Genomic DNA, 14,049 nt, shown 5'->3' on the forward strand with positions numbered 1-14,049 from the left:
CAGTGGTTCCTCTGACTCCCGGCAGCGACTCCTCTGTCACCTGGCGGATGGCAGCGGTTCATCCGACACCCAGCGGCCAGCAGTGGCGACTCCGTCCCCCAGCGGACAGCCGCGGCGAGTCCTCCACGACAGCGCATCCCTCCTCCTTGCTGGGTTTCGGCACCAATGTAACAGATGGGCAAGGAGGCGGCAGGAACTGGCAGAACAGTCAATGTAAACTTTAATGACAGAAATGAACTTAAAACAACATAAAACACATAGACGCACACACACATTGGCCATGTGTGTCCCTCTCTCTCTCTCTAACTGGTGTCTCCGGCTCCTCTTTATCTTTCTCTCTTGCTGATTAGTTAACTCAGTGCCGGCTGTGCACCCTCACGGCTCGGCCACGCCCTCCTCCTCGTTACAGAGTTGAAAATGATGTAAGAGCTTCAAGCAGATATTGCTTAATGTGGTCGAGCTTCATTACATTGTTTTTCCATCATCTTCAATCTGCAAGAAAATTTTACAGTTAACATCGGTTCTTTTGGAAAGTCATTATATGCATCTTTATGGTCAGAACTTGAGTGTGCTAATCTTAAAGCTGGAAAAAACTGTTGTTGTTGAACCCATTCTCGACAGGGTTTCTTTCTTATCTATTACGGGATACTGTTTTACATTGTTTAGCCAATTATTTCTGTGTGTATATGTATGTAACTCACTAAGCCCATGCTCAATAGTATCTCACCATTGGCTTTTGGGAGCTGGGCTTTGCCTTCGGGTGAGTACGAGGAAAGATGTCTATCCCATTCAGTTGGTCCCAAATCTGGCATGGCCTCCATGAAGATGCGCTTAAGTTCTCTAATGCTGGCATGGTGCCTCAATATCACCTCCTGGGTCACATCAAAATCCTACAGAGAGCATATGTTAAAGATCGAGTAGTATTACATCAGACTAGACATGCCCCCATGCCTAAAGTTCTTTAAAACAAACCAGTACAAATGTCACACATTTCATTTACCTCCAGCATTAGAATGTTGTGACGAACATATATGCTCTCTCCTTCAATTCTCTTTGTCCATCTCCGTGACTAGGAAAAACAGGAAGATTACGGTTATATATGCTTTTAATTGTCTGTGTGTTTATTCATCAAAAGAGTAGAAATTAATGAGCATTTTATCTTTCTCAAGAGCACAGACTAATCAGCCTGTTAAGAGAAAAACATTTTAGGCGATTCTTATTATGATGTATACTGAATGTCATTAAACAAAGACATAGATGTAGATCAGCAAGATGAATAGTGATTTTATGGCTGCTCCTACATTACTAGTGTATTTTATAGTTACAGTTTTCTAAAGAATTAGTGTACAGTTTGCAACCTCAGACTCCAGTGTAACAAATGCATGAGCTCTTCTGGCCTCCGACTCCTGTTTTTGCCTCTCTTGTTCTCTTAGCCTCCTCTCTTCATATTCTCTCACTCTCCTCTCCTCCTGCTGAATCATTCTTCTCTCGTGCTCTGTAATCCTGTGCTCTTCAGTGCCCACTAAAACCATAGATCAAACATATATGTGTTACTGAGAATATGCCCTTATCAGCAGTGCTGGGTAAATTTGATAAATCCAAATTACTAATTACTACTCTTAAATAGTAATCAGATTACTGGCTTTACTGACTACTTCATCGAAAAAGTAATATTACTAATTACTAATTACGCTACTTTCTAAATCACTTTTCACAGAAAAGCTTTTGATTTACCGCTCAATGAATTCAAATCAAAATAATGTCTATTGTCCTCCTTGTTCATTGACTCGTTTGGGTACACACGCCCTTTAGCTGTCACTAAAAATGCAAACAGAGGTTTATATGAATGTAATTCATGTTTTAAATGTATTCTATGTATATAATATTATTTTACAAATATGTGTAACCCTAGTAAACTAATTAAAAATAATAAACTATTGAAAGAGAGTAACTGCAATCCGATTTAGTGGAGTTGCGGGGGTGGGGAGGATTGGGAGGCATGCAGGGCTTAAAGGGTTAGTTCACCCATCAGAGTTAATTCACAACATTCTCTTATCATTTACTAACCCTCAAGCCATCTGCGATGTGTATGACTTACTTTTATCTGCTGAACACAAACAAAGAATTTTTGAAGAATTTCTCAGCTTTGTAGGTCTATACAATGTAAATGAATGGGTGCCAACATTTTGAGGCTCCAACATCCACATAAGGGCAACATAAAAGTACTCCAGATGACTCTGCTGGTTAAATCCATATTTTCAGAAGCAATATGATACGTGTGGGTGAGAAACAGATCAATATTTAAGTTCTTTTTTTTCTATAAATTCTCCTCCCAGCTCAGTCAATCTCCACTTCAATTTCACTTTCACATTCTTCTTCTCCTGTTTTTAGTGATTAAAATTCTTTGTGCATATTGCCTCCTACTGGGCAGAGAGGAGAATTTATGATAAAAAATTACTGTTAAAAAATGTATCTGTTTCTCACCCACACCTATCATATCGTGTCTGAAGATATGGATTTAACCACTGGAGTCAGTGATCATAAGGTTCTGGGTAAAAAAGCTGAAACCAGTTGTCATCAGTGTTCCTAGGCACCTCTGGAAACTTTTGTGGCTTTTGTTTGACACTCATCCTCTTCTTCTCTGTGATAACTGCTTGTTCTTGAGTGCTCACTGTCATCATTGGCTCCTCTGTTCTCACTCTGCTCTGAAACCTCTTCTCGCTGATCTCCTTAAAAAGCTCAACAGTTGTCCCTCACAGATATGGATAAACTAATGGCACTGATACAGTGCATGATGAATATTTTGATGTGTGTCTTTAAGTGTGTGTGCATGATTATGCTTGGGTGTGAATGTGTGTACCTGGTTATTTAGGAGTAACATCCAAAATGATGAACCAGCCATCGTCCACGTCTCTTTGAGGCTGTGCCATGTACTCCAAAATAACTGGCTGTGGTCTGCTCTCTACCACTGTCACCAGCTTCTGTTGCTCTTTTTGCATCTCCACTTTTGTCCTCCTCTCCACAGCTCTCTTATCTTCAACCTCCAAAGAAGCCACAGGGACAAAACGAGTCTCTGGAGTAACTGACACTAAAATAAGAAATGACATGTTATCCATAAAAATCACCAAAACATTAGTCTTGGAATTTGTGTCATGTATTAGCTCTCTGCTTAATTTTTCAAGTATAATGTCCATTACATTACATACACAACATTAAAGGGTTATATTTTTCCAAAAATGAATATTCTGTCATGATCTACTCACCTTCATGCTGTTCCTCACAAAAAGCTATTGCATAGCTGGAGAAGATTTGGCTGAATTACTATTTTTTATGGTACATTTTTGTCCTTTTTGGAACTTGACTGTCACAGTTACTTTCCACGTTCAAAGTATGGAAAAGAGCAGCTTTGATGTTCATCTTAACTTTACATTAAATGAATAGTTCACACAAAAAGGAAAATTCTCTCATCATTTACTCACCCTTATGCCATCCAAGATGTGTATGACTTCTGCTGAACACAAACAAAGATATTTAGGTCCATTCAATGCACGTAATTCAATGCACGTAATTGGTAGCCAGAACTTTGAAGCTCCAAAAAGCACATAAATAACACAATAAAGGCAGCATAAAAGTAATCCATATGACTACAGTGGTTAAATCTATGTATTCAGATGCATTATTATAGGTGTGGGTGAGAAACAGATCAATATTTAAGTCCTTTTTTACTATTTATTCCTTCTTGCCCAGTGGCGATATGCAAAAGATGGCAAATGTGCATGTAAATGTACACTTTCAAAATGTGAGTGTACATTTATAGTAAAAACTGTTCTGTTTCTCACCCACACCTATCATATTGCTTCTGAAGACATGGGTTTAACCACTGGAGTCATATGGATTACATTTATGCCGCCTTAATATGCTTTTTGGACCTTCAAAGTTCAGAGAGAGAGAGAAAAAAAAGAGGAATACTCCGGTTCCCGACCACACTGCCATTCGGACCTAAGCCAGCTGTGAAGCGGTCCTCTGCAATGCTGAGGGACGGCAGTGGACTCCTCCACCCCCTGGCGGATGGCAGCGGACTCCTTCACCCCCTGGCGGATGGCAGCGTACTCCTCCGCCCCCTGGTGGATGGCAGCGTGCTCCTCCGCCTCCTGGCGAACCGCTCCAGTACCACCGTATCGTGTATCCTCTGTGTCACGATCCTACATCAGCGGCGAGGGCTCTCTGACGACGCGTCTTCATCCAATCCCGGGTTTCGGCACCACTGTGGCAGAAACACCTCTTGTTAATTGGAAAGGAGGAAGCGGGAACCAGGTTATCAAACAAAAAGACTTTTAATAATCATAACACAACATAAAACTGCTTTTCAGCATAACAAAACACGTGCGCACACATCTCTCTCTCTCTCTCTCTCTCTCTCTCTCTCTCTCTCTCTCTCTCTCTCTCTCTCTCTCTCTCTCTCTCTCTCTCTCACTCTCTGGCATCTCCGGCTCCTCTTTATCTCTCTCTCCCACTGGTTGAGGCAACTCAGCGCCAGGTGTGCATCCTCACGGCCCGGCCACGCCCTCCTCCTCGTCACATCACATTTTGTCTTCCACAGAAGAAAGAAAGCCATATGGGCTTGGGTGAGTAAATAATAGATTTTAATTTTTGGGTGAACTAAACATTGAATAGTTTAATCTTCATAACAGACATAACAGAATTGTGCAACATGACAGTTTTGGAAGAATTTGAGAGCGTTTATCTAAAAAAATATGTTTGATTATGCTTGCGGAGAGAGTTGCATGTAGTTTACCTGATAAACTTCTCTGATCAAAAGGTACTGGCTCAAAAAGAATATACCAGTCTTCACCAATTTCCCTGGGCACCACTGTAACCTCCTGTAGGTTTTGTATGACACTCATCCTCTTCTTCTCTGTTACTACTATTTGTTCTTTACTGCTCACAGTCACCACCTCAATTACTTGCTGCTCTGTTCTCACTCTGCTCTGAGACATCTCCTCTCTGTTCTCCTCATACAGCTCAACAGGGGTGCTTTGCAGGTCTGGATAAGCCAAGGGCACTGAAACAAACACAATCTATGATGCATATTTTGATTTGATTTTGTGTGTGTGTGTGTGTGTGTGTGTGTGTGTGTGTGTGTGTGTGTGTGTGTGTGTGTGCTTGTGCTTATGACTGAGCTTGTTAGTACTTGATTCTTTGGGCGAAAAATCCAAAATGATGCACCAGTCATCCTCCATGTCACTTTGAAGTTGTACTGCCCTTCTCTCAAGAATAAATGGTTGTGGTCTCCTCTCTATTACTGTAACCTGCTCCTGTTGTTCTTTTTGCTCTTTTTGTACTCTGCTCTGAAACACCTCCTCTCTGGTCTCTGCATGAAGCTCAAGATTTGGATAAGTCAAGGGCACTGAAACAAACACAATCCATGATGCATATTCATTTAGGAGTGTGCATTATTGTACTTGTGTGTGAGTGTGTGTACCTGATCCTTTAGGAGAAGCATCCAAAATGATGAACAAGTCATCCTCAACATCACTTTGAGGCTGTACTGCTCTCTGATTAAGCATACCTGGCTGTGGCATCCCATAATCTACTGTACCTATTCCTGTTGTTGTTACTGCTTTGTTTTCACCTCCTCTCTGCTCTCCTCATACAGTACAATAGTCACCTTCTCTCTGTTCTGTGTTTTTGGTTTCTCTGGTGGCAGCAGTTCCTGCTGTATTTTCCTCTTTGTTTATCTCCTATCTCCTTCAGCCCAGTCTTCTTGAGACATGAAGCAGATCACATCTGGACACAGAAGCACCGTTGTAGTGGAACTAAAACTTGTTGAGAAGCATGTAAAATGCTATCAATTTACTTTTCAAACTTTGTAATGAAGGGAGGACAGGGAAATAATTTGCTTAGCAGAACAGCTAAACAAGATATTTATCTCACTTAAAGGTGCACTCAGAAATTTGTCCTGATTAAAAAAAGCATAACTTTTAAAGAAATGAATTGCAATATTGAAACATGCGAATACAATCATGAGCACTCACATAAGATGAATATTCCAGTCGCATCAGTAACCTTATACAAGCTTTTTTATTCTACATGGAGAGGGTCCCCTCATGGGGGCTGCCATGTTAGGATCACATGCTAAATCTCACTTAATCTTAGTAACCGCCCTGTTATCGGACACTTTAACTCTTGGATTAAATTAATCATGGCACTCTGTGAATAATTAACAATTATAATGGCATTGTTTACTGAAAACTATTTAGTTTGAATGATGCTGCATCAATGCCCCTAGGTGTCAGTGTAGGTCCAAGATGACACATACTAAATTACTGAGTGTACATTTAAAGGAGCATTCTAGGTTTCATTCAAGTTAAGCTCAATTAACAGCTATTGTGGCATAATGTTTATTTTCACAAAAAATAATTTAGACTCATTCCTCCTTTATTTAAAAAATGCTAAAATCCACAATGTTTCAAAGGTATAGCCACAAGATGTAAACATTATACGCCTTAACATGATATAAGTCTTATAAAATCGCTTACTAAACTAAGTTATATCCAATATTACAACTTCATTGTCATGACAACAAAACTCTGTAATCTCTGTATTGGGTATAACTTTACACAGATAAGGTAACTAAGCGATTTTATCACACTAAAAATATGTTAACATATACAATGTTTACGTCTTGTGGCTACACTTTTGAAAAAGTGTGTTTTAGCATTTATGAACTGGCTCCATTCACTTCCATTGAAAGTGCCTTACCCTAACTGCAAATTCAAAGGGGCAAGTAAAAAAAATAAATAGTTTTTTTTTGGTAATCAGCATTATGCTAGAAATACTGTTGATTGAGCATAACTTGTTAAGTTGTTTAGTTTTTCATAGATACCTGGAAGAAGGGGTGATTTCTCTTTGGTACATGGGAGCAATTCCAATAGAGTGTACCAACCATCGTCCCACTCCATTGATTTCGGCATGTCTTCCTGTTGCAATTCTTCCTGGGCTGACAGAAATACAATGCAATGTATAATCACCTGAAACACTTCATAATGTTTTATTTTTTACTTATTTTTTTTTTTTTTTTTAATTTTCAGCATTTACCAATGATAAGATTGGTGATATGCAATGAACTAAATTTCTGGTGACAGTTCCAAAGCTGACAAGATAACATACCTGTGAGGTTAACAGTGAACATCGATGGACTGCAATCTAGTAGAATGTACCTATCAGCTGTCTCCACTTGTTGAAGCCCCTCCTTCTCAACTTGCTGCAACCTTTGCTCCAAACGTTCCACTTCCTGTAATCCAACCCTCAGTATTTCAACTTCCTGCAGTTTCTGTCCAATAGCCTCCACTTCCTATAGGCTCCGTTTCATCACTTCCAATTTCTCAAATGTTACCTCAGAACCAATATTAAGCAGCTTTTCCCCTTCAGTCACCATCACACGTCTTTCCACTGTCTCCATCATTTTCTCTACAACATCAACTTGTGATTCCGCAAAAGAGTTGACATCCTGTGTCCCTTGATTAATACCCTCTGTATTCTTTCTCCATTTACTTCTATTACTTCTTCTCATAGCATTTCCTTGAAGGGTTCCATTATTTCCTGTTTTAATTCATAAGCAGGATGTTTTTCTCAATGATGTCCATTCTCACTTGTCCTTCCACCTCCACAGCCTCCTCCTGAACTTTACATGAATGTTTAATCACAAGCTCATCTGTGAGGCTCTCCTCTGCGTCTCTCTCCTCCACCTCTCCCTGTTCTTTAGTCTGAAAGGGCTGCTAGAGACCTGATGGTGAAACTGGGACATAATTAGCAAAAAATACTGTCAACCACAGAAATCACTCTTTCCATCAGGGACTGTCAAGCTTTAATTAAAATCAAAACATTTATTTTTCTAGATCAGTCTTGTGGGACTTTTCTTCTGGAATGTTATGAAAAATGTCCACCCAGCTTGCTCCTTTTAGCCTTATGTCAAAAAATTTAGTTGATAACGTACATGGTGGCATACATTAGAGCATTAGAAGTGACTCACATAGGCTGCTGTCAAGGAGGACAAACCAATCATCAGCCTGCTGCTTCCACTCCCACAGCTTTTTGCTTTCCAGCATCATTAATTTAACCACTGGAGTCCAATTGATTACTTTTATGCTGCCTTTATGTGCTTTTTGAAGCTTCAAAGTTCTGGCCACCATTCACTTGCATTGAATGGACCAACAGAGCTGAAATATTCTGCAGAAGCAAGAAAGTCATTCATATCTGGGCATGAGGGTGAGTAAATGACGAGAGATTCTTAATTTATGGGTGAATGATCCCTTTAAATTTGCCACAGGACCTTACCAGATGCAGAAATGTTCCATTTGTCTGAACCAAGTACCAGGAACCACTCATCCAATTCTTTTCGGTTGCTTTATAACCTCAAGGATTTCTTTATTTGCTAACAACAATGACAAAAAATACAGTCAATCATTTGTACCCACAAACCCACATTTATGAATAAACATGATGGCAAAGCATGTGAATTGTGGAGGAGCTTGAGTGATGTTGGCACTGTCCTCTAGACACTCAGACTGAGTGTGTCCATGGTAATGGAACCTTGATCCCAATGCCAGGAACCTCTTGGCTTTTTGTGTCTTGTAAGTCTGTTTCTGAGAAACACATTCAGGGGTATGGTCTTATCAAACTTGGTTGTACATGAAACCTTCTAAAAAAAGACTAAACATGCTAAAAACTTGTTTCTCGAAAGTCCATATACACTATATTGCCAAAACTATTCGCTCACCCATCCAAATAATTGAATTCAGGTGTTCCAATCACTTTCATGGCCACAGGTGTATAAAATGAAGCACCTAGGCATGCAGACTGCTTCTACAAACATTTGTGAAAGAATGGGCGGCTCTCAGGAGCTCAGTGAATTCCAGTGTGGTACTGTGATAGGATGCCACCTGTGCAACAAGTCCAGTCGTGAAATTTCCTCGCTACTAAATATTCCACAGACAACTGTCAGTGGTATTATAACAAAGTGGAAGCGATTGGGAATGACAGCAACTCAGCCACGAAGTGTTAGGCCACGTAAAATGACAGAGTGGGGTCAGCGGATTCTGAGGCGCATAGTGCGCAGAGGTCGCCAACTTTCTGCAGAGTCAATCGCTACAGACCTCCAAAGTTCATGTGGCCTTCAGATTAGCTCAAGAACAGTGCATAGAGAGCTTCATGGAATGGGTTTCCATGGCCGAGCAGCTGCATCCAAGCCATACATCACCAAGTGCAATGCAAAGCGTCGGATGCAGTGGTGTAAAGCACGCCGCCACTGGACTCTAGAGCAGTGGAGACGCGTTCTCTGGAGTGACGAATCACGCTTCTCCATCTGGCAATCTGATGGATGAGTCTGGGTTTGGCGGTTGCCAGGAGAACGGTACTTGTCTGATTGCATTGTGCCAACTGTGAAGTTTGGTGGAGGGGGGATTATGGTGTGGGGTTGTTTTTCAGGAGCTGGGCTTGGCCCCTTAGTTCCAGTGAAAGGAACACTGAATGCTTCAGCATACCAAGAGATTTTGGACAATTCCATGCTCCCAACTTTTTTGGAACAGTTTGGGGATGGCCCCTTCCTGTTCCAACATGACTGCGCACCAGTGCACAAAGCAAGGTCCATAAAGACATGGATGAGCGAGTTTGGTGTGGAAGAACTTGACTGGCCTGCACAGAGTCCTGACCTCAACCCGACAGAGCACCTTTGGGATGAATTAGAGCGAAGACTGCGAGCCAGGCCTTCTCGTCCAACATCAGTGTCTGACCTCACAAATGCGCTTCTGGAAGAATGGTCAAAAATTCCCATAAACACACTCCTAAACCTTGTGGAAAGCCTTCCCAGAAGAGTTGAAGCCGTTATAGCTGCAAAGGGTGGGCCGACGTCATATTAAACCCTATGGATTAAGAATGGGATGTCACTTAAGTTCATATGCGTCTAAAGGCAGATGAGCGAATACTTTTGGCAATATAGTGTATGTATCCGTTTGACTGGAGCGCCCTCTTGTGTCTGTTGTGGTCACGTGGACACTAGTACTGCACCTTTTCAAGTGAAGTTAGCCATGAAAATGTGCAGATGTGGAAATTTATGCTGGTCAGCAAGACAAATACATAGACAGACTTACCTGAAGAAACTATGATGCTCCACAGAGCATTTCCACAGTTGTTTGCAGGCACGGTAGTTGGGTAAACTGAAGCAGACATCTCTCTCAGTCTCATCCTGCTAAATCGGGGCACAGCTCCAGAGTTAATCTCTTCTCCAAACGAGCAAGAGAACATAAGACAATGCTAACAAATACAGAAAACAAAACAAATGGGTTATAAAGGAAAAAATGTCCATATTAATGTCTTGGTGAACATGAATACCACAGTGGAGTGCATCTTGAGAAGAATGTTGTGTTTGTGAGAGATTTTAAGAACTCTGGGCCAGAGTTGTTTTTATCTCATCCTCATACACCATCAGTCCCTCAGAACACACCGAGCATCACATCTGTACCACTCATATTCTGTAGACACATCAAACAATGTACTAAAGATGTGCACTGTTCATGCCACACATCTGAACACACATTTAAGACTACCAACTACATTCCAACCAATGTTATATACAAAAACTAAAAGGAAAACTACAAGCCAAACCACATACTGCCTGGATTACAAGTACATGGCATTGAGAGTGCAGGTGCTAGATTGGACTGCCCGCAGTCCTGATCTGTCTCCAATTGAGAATGTGTGGCACATTATGAAGCAAACAATATGACAGTAAGGGCCTTGTAAAATTATGCAGCTGAAGACCTGCATAATGGATAAATGGGGGAAAATTCTGCTTGCTAAATTTAACAAATTTGTGTCTTCAGTGCGCAAACACTTAGTGTTAGTGTTATTAGAAGAAATGGTGATGTTAGTTGAAAAACCCATAACTGTCACAACTTTACTGAAGCGTGTTGCAATCATTCGATTTGAAATTAATATAAAATAAAACAACAAATTAAAATCACTAAGTACAACATCAAATAACATATTGTCAGGGTTGGGAGGGTTAATTTTGAAATGTATTCCACTACAGATTACAGAATACATGCTGTAAAATGTCATTTGTAACGTATTTCGTTAGATTATTCAAGGTCAGTAACGTATTCTAAATACTTCGGATTACTTCTTCAGTACTGGTAGATTTTTCACTTGTTTTGACTATAAAAACTCTGCCAGTACAGTAAGACAAAAAAAACATGTTAAAAATACATTCTCTGAAAAACCTAAATATCTTATGCAGTGTTGTTTCTAAAACAAGATCCATCAAATTTATCTTGTTTTAAGGATTTTTAGATATTTTTACAGGAAAACAATAAAAAAAATTATTATCAAGAATACGATTTTTGCCCTAATATCAAAGGTCTTACTAGAAAAAAGAAATTATGATCCAACATTAATTTTCTTGATAAAAAAATATGATCATGGCTGGTAACATGTGCACATAAAATGGCTAGAAATAGCATTTTAGCTTAGCGTAAAGCTGACAATTTACACAAGGTTTATTTCTATTTCTTTTGCTCCAAACTTACTTCAAACTTACTTCTCTTGTCTGCTCATATGAATGTAACACATCATAAGAAAGTGTTTCATCGCTGTTCAAATGCACTTTGGATTGCATCATTTATATGTATACATTTTTCCCTCTGAAAGGACTAAATATTAAATGAAACAAATGACAATAAAATGCAAAGTAATCTCTTCAGTAATCAAAATAAATGTTGAATGTAATTGTATTCTAATTACCAATGATTTTGTAACTGTAGTGGAATACAGTTACTTATATTTTGTATTTTAAATACGTAATTCCATTACATGTATTCCGTTACTCCCCAACCCTGCATATTGTTGTAGTGCTTCTAATATAGCACAGGGTGAATAAAATGTACAAATCACTCCTTTTTTTTTTTTTTTTTTTTTTTAGCATTTTCTACACTGTCCCAACTTTTTTTTGGAAAAGAAGTAAAAATAAAAACTGACATAGTTGACAAAAAACTGAAACTAATTTAAAATACATTTTAAATTAAAATGCATGATTAAAAAGTACTGTATAATTAGTATATTTATATCATTTATATCATTATATAATTTATAATTTATAAATATTTGGTATTGTATATACAAATATATTTAGCATTAAGCAAATTCAAATAATATCAGTTAACACAATAACATTGGCAGCCCTAAAGTACTAATATAAAAACTAAATATACTGAAAACTAAAATCAATCTATAAAATACTGAAAAAAACTAACAGTCAATAAAAGAGAAAAAATTAAAAATAAACTAATTTGAAAAGACAAAGTGAAAATAAAATAGAAATGAACACTATATTTAAACTTCAAAACTATAAATACCCTGATTCCAACAGGTCAAACACAAGTTTTGTTCTAGAAATTTAAATGATAAGTACACATATGTTGGCCGGATACTGGTCCACCCCATACATAGGGAGCGCCTTGGCGTTCTCGAGGAAAAGCATATCTGCCTGCATCATAAATCTGTGTAATACACAAAGAATATAAAGAAGATTATATGTACTCCACTGCTCCCACATGATTGGCTGATTAGATAATCGCATGGATGATCGTTGGTGCCAGATGGGCTGGTTTGAGTATTTCTGTAACTGCTGATCTCCTGGGATTTTCACACACAACCGTCTATAGAATTTACTCTGAATGGTACCAAAAATAAAAAACATACAGTAAGCAGCAGTTCTGTGGACAGAAATGCCTCGTTGATGAGAGAGGTCAACAGAGAATGGCCAGACTGGTTCGAACTGACAAAGTCTACGGTAACTCAGATAGCCGCTCTGTACAATTGTGGTGAGAAGAATATAATCTCAGAATGCTATTCTGAGATGCGGGTTGCCACTGTTTTGGTGGCACGAGGGGGACCTCCACAATTTTATGCAGGTGGTTTTAATGTTGTGGCTGATCGGTGTAATTCAGCACTGCTATAAATTTGTGTATTTTGAGTGGGGTACATTTTGAACTCAAGTGGCATTTTTGAGTTTTATTTATTCCCTAATATTAGTTTGATCTATTCCCTACTACAATTGAAAGGTGTTTGTTTGGGAAATTATGAAATAATGTAAAACTGGAAAATAAATAATAATGTGCATAATGAACCTACCTGTGCATGTGAGGTGTTCATGTGCCTTCTTGTGTAGCAGCTCTCACCAACTTTCTGTGAAGGGTGAAGGATCACCCATGACGTGAAAACTGAGATCATGAACTGTGCTCAAGAAACGAGACCACTTATAAGGATCCTTAATCACTATAATGCAGCTACTAATATATAAGTGAAAAGTTTTTCAAACAAGTAATAACTACCCTATATAACTAATAATAACTATTCTATTTTTATGTTGCAAACACCAAAGTGAATAGATAGGATGCCCCAGTGTTAAAAGCACATTTGATTTTCTCCCAAAACACCACTACCACAGCAATTTCCTAAACACATATTTGTGAGTATGCACTGCAAAAATTTTCCTGATCCACGAGATCATTGCGTGTAATGTCTAAAGGTTGATTTTGAACTAATTTTTAAAATATTGCAAATTTATGTGGCTAATGAAAATCCCTGAAATTAACAAGTTTATTTTGAGACAAAATACTTAATTGTTATTTTCAGTTTTGTTCAAGGTTGTTAATTAAAAATGTATTAATAATTGTCCAATAAGTGAAAAGATGGTATTTGGGGTAAAAAGCCCCCCTGTTGCAGGTGCTAAAGGCCCCCATAAAACACAATTATATTCTTAAGTGGGGGGAATAGATTTATTATGAAAAATGCTTAAAGTGAGCTCACATGGACTGATCCAGTCACAATGGAGATTCATTTGTTTATAGAATACTTGGTTAAGAATGTTAACAGAAAAGGTTTAACCCTTGTGTAAAGTGGCTATTTTGAATCAGCATTACTTTAATTTATTACTCAGAAAAAGTGTCTTGCTGTCTCAAAATTATTTGCATTAATTGACAAATTTTGCCC

General features: G+C 38.7%; 1 pseudogene; it reads right to left on the reverse strand.

Moving 5' to 3' along the window:
- Positions 1 to 465: 465 nt before the first annotated feature.
- Positions 466 to 13,196, reverse strand: LOC127453415 (uncharacterized; annotated as a pseudogene).
- Between the last annotated feature and the right edge of the window lie 853 nt (positions 13,197 to 14,049).

The sequence above is a fragment of the Myxocyprinus asiaticus genome, chromosome 15, assembly GCF_019703515.2.
Source record: "Myxocyprinus asiaticus isolate MX2 ecotype Aquarium Trade chromosome 15, UBuf_Myxa_2, whole genome shotgun sequence".
NCBI lineage: Eukaryota > Metazoa > Chordata > Actinopteri > Cypriniformes > Catostomidae > Myxocyprinus > Myxocyprinus asiaticus.